The 10,078-nt window shown below is 49.9% G+C and overlaps 1 pseudogene; it reads left to right on the top strand.

Moving 5' to 3' along the window:
* Positions 1-7,007: 7,007 nt before the first annotated feature.
* LOC121287143 lies at positions 7,008-7,598 on the top strand (annotated as a pseudogene).
* The last annotated feature ends 2,480 nt before the right edge of the window (positions 7,599-10,078 follow it).

Genomic DNA, 10,078 nt, shown 5'->3' on the forward strand with positions numbered 1-10,078 from the left:
GCTTTTTGGATCAAATTCCTAAATACTATACACCTCAGTTCAATGTCTTTGATCCATGGACTTGGCGAAAGGGAGTTCCATTAAGGTTGGGTAATACTAAGGTTGAATAATGACAATGTGAAATTAATATTATGAAGTTTAGTAATTAACCATTTTATACAGTTCTTTCCCTCAGGAGATGCTTAGGTATGGTAGAGTACCTCATTGTGAAAGGTGATTAAAGGTGTTGGATGTGATCTATGATGGGGTAAAGTGCAAATATGCAGTTGAAGAATTGGGGTGGGCTTATTAAACCAATGGATCCTAGTCTTGTTATTTGTTTCATATTTTCTGTTGTCCCTATGTACAGCATTAAAGCAACTTTATTTGTAGAGAGGCAGCTCAGTGATATCCTGGCATGCAGAGAGATGAAGTGACAGGCTCAAAGTTGTGGTTTGTAGCTGTGAAAAAATTCAGAATGGAAGCCAGAGACTGACCCCTAGATCACAGATATCCCATCATGCCCTGTACAGGCATGTAATATTATGAACTTTCAGTCAATCCTTTTAAAGATTGGACACAAACAAACTGTTAAGATGGCTTCCACAAATAATGTGACTTTTGGCATTTGGAATGCAGCCAGTATCAAGAGTCCGGTGAATAACTAATTAAATATGGACGTAGGTGAAAGTACCTCACATCCATTTGTGGAATTCACACATTTCATTGTTTAAGGATGAGCCAACACCTAAACACTATGGAGTTTCCAGGTAGCTTGTCTCCATGTTTCACACTGGACAAAAAGGAAGATCAAAGATCAATGGCTGCTATCAACTTCACATTGTATCATGATAGCCTCCAAACTAGACCGAGTGGGCCCCAGGAGTGTTAACCCAGCAGTCATGTGATCAAAGTTGGTTTCAGGGACTGTACCTTTATTATCCCAGGACCCATCAGATTTATCCCAGGACCCATCAGATTTATCAGTCATCAGCCAGTCTGAGAACCAGACTCTCTGAAACAAGCTGCAAGTCATCAAGTAGCCAAAGTACTTAACTATTCAGGTTTCAAAGTTCACCTGAGAACCAACCTCCTAGGTATTTGATGATAAGAAACCTCACACCCTGCAGTGAACCCTTTGCTTTACATGACCGTCACTTCAACTTTAAATCATCAAAATCATTCAAGAAACCACAGGCCTGTCACATGGGAGACTGGAAAACTGTAATCTATAAAAGTGCACTATCTTTATCTGTATCCAACCTTTGTGTGCATGTCAGACTGAGTGTGTGACGTTGCACTAACTTGGGGAAAGCTGTGAGAATAAATAACCTTCTTTATTTCAAACTCACAAAAGCTTGCTGCTGAATTTAATTCATTATTTAATTGGAATACACACTTCAAGGGTAAGAAAAGACACACACATCCCTTCAGACAAAACATACCGATTGTGGGAAGTAAGAGGGCACATACATTCTGTCTGTGACACCTCCCTCCACCCCAACACAGAGTGTCGCCCCGGGTCATTGATATACCCCAACAAAGTGAGTGGCACCTGACTCATAGATAAGCCCCTATACAGAAATTGAATTTTCCTCATGGGTACAGGCTGTCACTGAGTAATGAGGGGATCAGGTGTGGCAGGTCAAAAAAATTGGACTTTTAAGATTGGCGAATAATACTTTTATCGGCGATATTTCAACGTAAAATAGTAGAAAGCTTTGATCAAAAGTAAACTTTCTTTCCCCATTAAACCTAATCTTTGCAGCTGATGCCCCCGAACCTGCTGATTCTCTTTACAAGTCTGTACAGAAAATAAATTCCTGGAGATGATTGGAGCTGACAGTTCAATCTCCTTCATCAAGTTGACATCATCTCAGCTCTATGATTGTATTACAGCCCGCGTTGCTTACTCTCTATCGATCGAGGAGCTTCTTTCATCTGTTTCTGCCCTTGTACTTCAGTGTGGATGATCTGGCACGCAGCTCATACAACTAACTGAGCTTTGCTCCAGGTTGTCTGGTGTCTTCCTTTTTCCAAGTGAGACCAGGAAGGTGATACATTATTTCAAACCCAGGAACAGAATTAGTCCATAACTCTGGTAGTTTAATAAAGGCAGCTTCTTGCTGACTTTCAACTCTTCTGTTATCAATTTCAGCTCCTGCTGCATCCACAATGCACCTCATCTTCAAGAGGCACAGTGCAGCTTTAATAGATGAAGGGTCATACGGACTTGAAACATCAACTGTATCCCTCTCTGCAGATGCTGTCAGACCTGCTGAGTTTTTCCAGGTATTTTTGTTTTTGTTCCAGCTTTAATAGTGCAGGCTAGCTTTAAGTGATGTTAGCTTCATATGAACTTGGTGTGGAGCCACTCAACAGCACATTCAGCGATGGACTGCACACTTCATTGCACTTAACAGACAACTTGTAACTCTTTCGAGTACAAACCCATTTCCATCTGTTTCAGATGAAGTTACATAGTTTGCCATTGTGAGATTTGAACTCTTGATCTTGGGGTTACAAACCCAGTACCATAACCACTTGGCTATTTAGGCCAAGCTCAACAGACAACTTGTAGTTTGCTTTCTGCCTGCATCACTTTGAAGGGCGTGGGTTAACAGCTCATCACAATTCCTGCACCTGTTCACCAGGGTTATCCAGTTTTGGCCTCGTAGCTTCCAGTTTTGCTACAAGCATCCTCTTTTTGTTTGAGCGAAAAACCCCCAAATTTCCCTTCCTGTTTTCTCTCTCCAAGTCTAAGCCCAAACCCCAAACCCAGCTGTGGCTCAATGTGTAGCAATCGCCACTCTGAATATGGGTTTAAGTGCAACTCCAGAGAATTGTGCACATGTTGCAGGCTGACACTTCAGTGCAGTACTGAGGGAATGCTGCACCGTTGGAGGTGTCATCCTTCGAGTGAGAAGTTAAAGCCATGTCTACTCTTTCAGGTGGATGTAAACGATCCTACAGCACTATTTCAAAGAAGAGGAGGGGTGTTATCCCTGAGCTGGAATTTTATGGCCGTGTCGCGGTGGAGATGGGGGAGGGGGAAGAGAGAGAGGGGGAGGAGAGATGAAGGAGGGGAGGGGGAAGAGATAGAGGGGGGGAGGGGAGGGGGAGAAGGGAGGGGGTGAGGTAGGGGAGGGGGAAGAGGAGTAAGGAAGGGGTGGGGGAGGGGTAAAGGGGGAGGGAAAGAGAGGGCAGGGAGGGGGGAAAGGGGGGAGGAGAGAGGAAGAGGAGTGAGGGAGGGGAGAGGGGTAGGGGAAGAGGGGTGGGGGAGAGGGGGAAGTGGGGTGGGGGGACGGGAGGGGGAAGTGGGGTGGGGCGAAAAGGGGTAGGGAGGGGGAAGAGGGGTGAGGGGATGAGGGGTAAGATAGGGGGAAGAGCGGTGGGGGATAGGGTAGGGGGAAAGGGGTAGGTGAGGAGGAAGAGGGTGGAGGGAGAAGAGGGGGAGAGGAGGGGTGGAGGGAAGGGGTACGGGAGGGGGAAGAGGGGTGGGGAGAGGAGGAAGAGGGTGGAGGGAGAAGAGGAGGGGAAGAGGAGGGGGGTTGGGGGAAGGGGTAGGGGAGGGGGAAGAGGGGTGGGAGGGGAGGGGAAGAGGGGGTGGGGGAGTGGAGGGGGAAGAGGTGGGTGGGGGGAGTGGAGGGGGAAGAGGTGGGTGGGGGAAGAGGGGGTGGAGGAGGGGAGGGGGAAGAGGGGAGGTGAATGGGGGATAGGGGAAGAGGGGGTTGGAGGGTAAGAGGGGGTGGATGAGGGGGAACGAGTGGACGGAGGGGAAGGGTGTAGGGGGAGGGGACGTGGGTGGGTGGGAGGTGGAAGAGGGTTGGGGGTAAAGGAGGGGGAAGAAGAGTGGCGGGAGGGGCAAGAGGGGTGGGGGGAGGGGTAAGAGCAGTGGGGGTTGGGGGAAGAGGGCTGTGGGGGAGGGCAGGTGGAATAGGTGCGTGGAGGAGGGAGGGGATGGGGAGAGGGGATGTGGGTGGGGTAAAGGGGGGTGTGGAGGCAGAAGTGGGTGGGGGAGGGGAAGGGGAAGAGGGAGGTGGGGGGAGGGGGAAGTGGGGTGTGGGTGGAGGGTGAAGGGGGGAGGGGGAAGAGGTGTGAGGGGAGGGGGAAGAGGGGTGGGGGAGGGGAGGGGTAAGATGCGTGGGAGGATGGTAGGCGGAAGAGAGGTGGGGGGGTGGTGTGGGGGAAGAGGGCGGGGGAAGAGGGGCGGGGGAGGAGGAAGAGGGGCGGGGGAGGGGGAAGAGGGACGGGGAGGGGGAAGAGGGACGGGGAGGGGGAAGAGGGACGGGGAGGGGGAAGAGGGGCGGGGGAGGGGGAAGAGGAACGGGGAGGGGGAAGAGGGACGGGGAGGGGGAAGAGGGACGGGGAGGGGGAAGAGGGGCGGGGGAGGGGGAAGAGGGACGGGGAGGGGGAAGAGGTAATGGGGAGGGGAGGGGGGAGAGGGCCGGGGAGAGGGAAGAGGGATCGGGTAAGAGGGGAGAGTGAGAGGAAGAGGGGAGGGGAGGGGGAAGAGGAACAGGGAGGGGAGGGGGAGAGGCACAGGGAGGGGAGGGGGAGAGGGACGGGGAGGGGGAAGAGGGGCGGGGGAGGGGGAAGAGGGACGGGGAGGGGGAAGAGGGACGGGGAGGGGGAAGAGGGACGGGGAGGGGGAAGAGGGGCGGGGGAGGGGGAAGAGGAACGGGGAGGGGGAAGAGGGACGGGGAGGGGGAAGAGGGACGGGGAGGGGGAAGAGGGGCGGGGGAGGGGGAAGAGGGACGGGGAGGGGGAAGAGGTAATGGGGAGGGGAGGGGGGAGAGGGCCGGGGAGAGGGAAGAGGGATCGGGTAAGAGGGGAGAGTGAGAGGAAGAGGGGAGGGGAGGGGGAAGAGGAACAGGGAGGGGAGGGGGAGAGGCACAGGGAGGGGAGGGGGAGAGGGACGGGGAGGGGGAAGAGGGATGGGGTAAGAGGGGAGGGTGAGAGGAAGAGGGGCGGGGGAGGGGGAAGAGGGACGGGGAGGGGGAAGAGGTAATGGGGAGGGGAGGGGGGAGAGGGCCGGGGAGAGGGAAGAGGGATCGGGTAAGAGGGGAGAGTGAGAGGAAGAGGGGAGGGGAGGGGGAAGAGGAACAGGGAGGGGAGGGGGAGAGGCACAGGGAGGGGAGGGGGAAGAGGGACGGGGAGGGGGAAGAGGGACGGGGAGGGGGAAGAGGGACGGGGAGGGGGAAGAGGGGCGGGGGAGGGGGAAGAGGGGCGGGGGAGGGGGAAGAGGGACGGGGAGGGGGAAGAGGTAATGGGGAGGGGAGGGGGGAGAGGGCCGGGGAGAGGGAAGAGGGATCGGGTAAGAGGGGAGAGTGAGAGGAAGAGGGGAGGGGAGGGGGAAGAGGAACAGGGAGGGGAGGGGGAGAGGCACAGGGAGGGGAGGGGGAGAGGGACGGGGAGGGGGAAGAGGGATGGGGTAAGAGGGGAGGGTGAGAGGAAGAGGGGAGGGGAGGGGGAAGAGGAACGGGGAGGGGAGGGGATGGGGAAACTGGCGGGGGAGGTGTGTGGGAAGAGGGGATGGGGAAGAGGGATGGGGGTGCAGGGGAGAGGGAAGGGGGGATGCATTTCAGTCAGGGCATAACCTGTGCGCTTTGGGGGTCACTTCCCAGTTCCTCTCCAAGTACCCTCCAAAATCCGGCTCCCCACCCCTCCCCCTCCCCCACCATCCTTTCCCCCCACTCCCTCGGCTTTCCGATCCCTGCCCACCCTGAAAGCCTGGGATCTCCCTGTCTCTCTCTGGTCACCATGGCTCTTTCTCCTGCACCTCCCTGCAGTCCCAGCAGCCGCCACCACATCATTCTAATAAAAACAAAAAAACTGCAGATGCTGGAAATCCAAAACAAAAACAGAATTACCTGGAAAATCTCAGCAGGCCTGGCAGCATCGGCGGAGAAGAAAAGAGTTGACGTTTCGAGTCCTCATAACCCTTCGATAGAACTAGTTCTGTCGAAGGGTCATGAGGACTCAAAACGTCAACTCTTTTGTTCTCTGCTGATGCTGCCAGACCTGCTGAGTTTTTCCAGGTAATTCTGTTTTTGTTTTACCACATCATTCTGGCGCTTTTGGGACTGCTGGAGATTCTGGCCAATCAGATTAGCTCCTAGATCCCATGGGTGGGACTTCCTGTCCCCTGTGGGGCAGAAGCCAGACCCTCAGCTTGTTTGTCCTGCTCAGGTGGGTTATTGCTGCGGGGCAGACTGTTTCAAGGTTGGTCCTTTCCTCCTGCTGAGCGGTCTGTTTGACCTCAGAGTGGTTGGTTTCTGAACTTAGGGCTGGTCATATGGGATTTATTTTTCTTTGGTAAAGACTGGACTCGATAAGAGTGGATTTCAAACCTCACAAAATGCTCTGACCTTCAGTTAACCTCCCCTCCAGCTGTTGCTGGTGTTATGCACCAATTGGCAAGACCAGCATAAAGTTTGATCAAACATGATGGTTATACCATTCCAAGGAAATGTGGAAAATTGCTCTCGTTGTCATGTACAGTGACATCATTTGTGCTTTTATAAATGTTTTCCCCAGTTGGGTTTTTCTTGACGAGTTACATCCTAAAAGAATAAACATGAGGCTTGTAGTGGCCCCACTATTTTCACTGTGTCACCGCACGTGCCAACATTCAGAGCAGCACTGAAGGTTAGAGGGATAAATACAGACAGGGATGATCAATTCTGCCTGAAGGTTACAAGGAACTGTTCAGACAGGGTTGGCTGCATGTCCTGTTAACTATTATGGCTGGGATTTTGTCAACAATGTGTCATTCCCCAGGTTGTACTGGAACTGTTGTCACTTCCACTTTCTTTTTGCCTTTTTCCACGTGATTATAATTAAAATTCTAAATGCCAGTGGTGCGCACACAAAACATGTCACGTTTATCAGCTGGGGAAGCTTTTCATTGAAACCTGCTATCAATTGACGATGCTGCATCTACTGGCAGCTCTGTTAACCAGCGCCATGTGTGGCTTTGTAGTCCATTGACACCTTGAGTAGTGTGAGCCTGATACAAACCAGCCATGATTAGAAAAGATCCCAATAAATCCCGGGGCAAGATGTCCCTCATACGCATACTTTGTGCAGGCTTGTAGAGAGGAGCACAAGAAGATACACCCTGAAGCCACCGTCAATTTTGCAGAGTTCTCAAAGAAATGTTCAGAAAGGTGGAAGACCATGTTAAGCAAAAAGAAGTCAAAGTTTGAAGACTTGGCTAAGAATGACAAGGTCTGCTTTAAATGGGATATGAAGAACTATGTCCCTCAAAAGGGGGACAAGAAGAAGGATCCAAATGCCCCTAAGAGACCACCATCAGCATTTTTAATTTGCTGCTCTGAGAAATGTCCAAAGATCAAGAGTGAATCTCCTGGAATGTCCATTGGGGATGTTGCAAAGAAGCTGGGAGAGATGTGGTCTACAGTGCAATCCAAGGATAAACTACCATATGAGCAGAAGGCATCCAAGTTAAAGGAGAATTATGAAAAAAAAGTTGCTGCCTATTGTGCCAAATGCAAGGGCGACACTGGTGAGAAATCTGCTGCCAAGCCTGCTCAGGCTGCAAGGAAGGAGAGGATGAAGATGAAGAGGAAGAAGATGATGAGGATGACGATTAAATCAATCCAGATGTAAAAATAGATCTTTGTCTAAGCTTGATCTATTTTATTTTATTCGCGAAGACAAGAAATGTGAACTTATTTGTAGTTTGGATCAATGGCTTAGGTGTGAAGAAACTGTACAAAACTGTGTACAGTTAGTGTTGTATTTTTACACTGCGTAGCCAGGCCCTGTATTGTTTTAATTGTAATAGCTGATTTTTTTTAAGGCACAGCCTTTGAAGAGAGGGACTCCAGAGTGATGGAATGTTATTGCCTATTTAATGTTTTTATGGAATTTTCAACAGCAAAGGTAGTGAGGATTTTTTTTGTCATGCAGTTAATACCAATTTTTTGCAGATGGCTTATGTAGATCTTTTGTCACTACATGTGATTGCTAACTTCTCACGTTAGATCATGACAAGAATAAAGAGTCTTCTGGTCAAATGGGGAGGCTCTGTGTCATGGCCAAAATTTTCCTGCCCAATGCCATTGCAATTTACAAAAGATTTGAGAGCAAAAAGGTGGCATTGGTGTTTTTCAAAATTAAATTTTAAATATCCCATATTACATTGGCTTAGTTTTATTCATGTGCGTATCATTGTTATTTGTTGAGACTAGCTTAGTCAGAGAGCTAAATGTACGGGAATGCCTCATAGTTGGCACACTGATGGTTACAGGGGAGTTAGGGACATTTACTTTATTGTGGAAGAAACAATGCTGTGTTTTTTGTTCACTCTTTCTTGAATGCTCATGTTAGTGTCCAGTGTTGTACTCATCGCCTGGTGGGACATGGCTGAACTTGCAGGGTCAGCTGGGCCTCCCTTCTCTGCATTGTAAAGGACATTGTCTGAGATTACTCTCAGTGGGAATAATGGAGATGTTGTTGGTGAACTCAAAGCCCTGTAAGGGCTCTGCCAGCCAACACTATTAAGGTGGACACACGTTCAGATAGTACTGACACTGATCTTTAGGCCCCTCGTTTTCTTACCCTGACTGACTGTCCCCATCCCCGAACACAGCCAGTACACCAGAACTTGCTCATTTCACTCCTCCATGTCCCCGACCCCACCCTCTGTCCTCCCCTGGACCCCTCTTCCATTCCTCCATGCCTCTGACCCCACTCCACAAACTCCTCATCACTGACTTACTCTTGACTGTCCTGAGCCCCCATGCAAGAGTCCACTTCCCCGTTCCCCTCCCTTGTACCGTAGAGTTCAACAAGGAAAACCCCTGACCTTAAACACAACTGCACAAAGCCAATTGGTGCCCGCTAACTTCAAGGAATGTGAACCAGGTGCAATGAGATTCTTATGCAACCCTGACTTTATCCCAAGAGTAGGACTTTATTGAAAACTGTTTTAGGTTTCATGGCATGCAAATGTACTATAAGTACGAGCCCATCACGGGACTTTGTGAAGATCAACATACTGCAAACACGTCACTGACTTAATCTCTCCATCTCAACCCACTGTCGGCAAATTGAAATTTCACATCCTGCCTAATTCAGTCACCCAGCACACCATGTTTCCTGCTCTTGGGGGCTCCATGAAACCACCCCACCCCATGTTTCCCAAGCTGTTGCAATCAAGGAAACATTAGGGATCATTATTTCAGAGAAGGGTCCTGGTAAAGGATGTATAATATAAATAAGTTGGAGTTTTGCTTGCTTTGGAAGGCATGAGATTAGTGTAGAGTTCATGATAGGCTATTATGTACATCTTGGTAAAAGGAGGTTATATGAGTGGGTAGAGTCCATGATATTCTCAGTGTATGACCAATATTCATCCCTTCACCTACATCACCAAAGCAGATTACCTGATCAGCGTCTTATAACTGACTGTGGAATCTTGCTGTGCATGAACAGTTTGTTGTGCTTACCTATACTAAAAGACAAATGAATGGGCTGTGAATCACTTATGGCATTCTGAGGTTGTGACAGGTGCTATATAAATACAAGTTTGCTCTTTCTCTTTTTCACACACTGAGGATTGACCCTGGGATGGTAGTGGAGCCAACTATATTCAATGCTGAATAGGTTCTACCCTGCTCACTCTGACACCTTGTGCGTGATTGTAAGCAAAACATTCAGATGCATGTAAACTCTGGTCACCCCATTTGTTATTACTGTCCTGCCTTGCGCTGCCTTCCTTCATAATTAAAGGGGAGCAGTACCAGAAATAGTTGTTGTCTGGGCTGACAGGTCAGGAGCCAGTCTTGTGTGTCCTGTTTCTGGGAGTTTGGTGACTTATTGCCATCAGTATAGCAAATATAAACAAATCCCAGGTGTGAGAACTGACCTTTCACCTTCAGCCACAGCTACTAAGTGGCTTCAGCTGTGCTTTAACCTAAAGCGGAATGTGAGAGAGGTCCTGGGTTATACAACTTTGGCTCACACTGATCTGACTGGCACTGAACTCCCCTTTCTGAACTAGATTTTTCTTCTTCTAAATCCCACCCCTCCCCTCTTTGCCCTTCTGTGCAAATTCAAAAATGGGCAC

The sequence above is a fragment of the Carcharodon carcharias genome, chromosome 14 (genome assembly GCF_017639515.1).
Source record: "Carcharodon carcharias isolate sCarCar2 chromosome 14, sCarCar2.pri, whole genome shotgun sequence".
NCBI lineage: Eukaryota > Metazoa > Chordata > Chondrichthyes > Lamniformes > Lamnidae > Carcharodon > Carcharodon carcharias.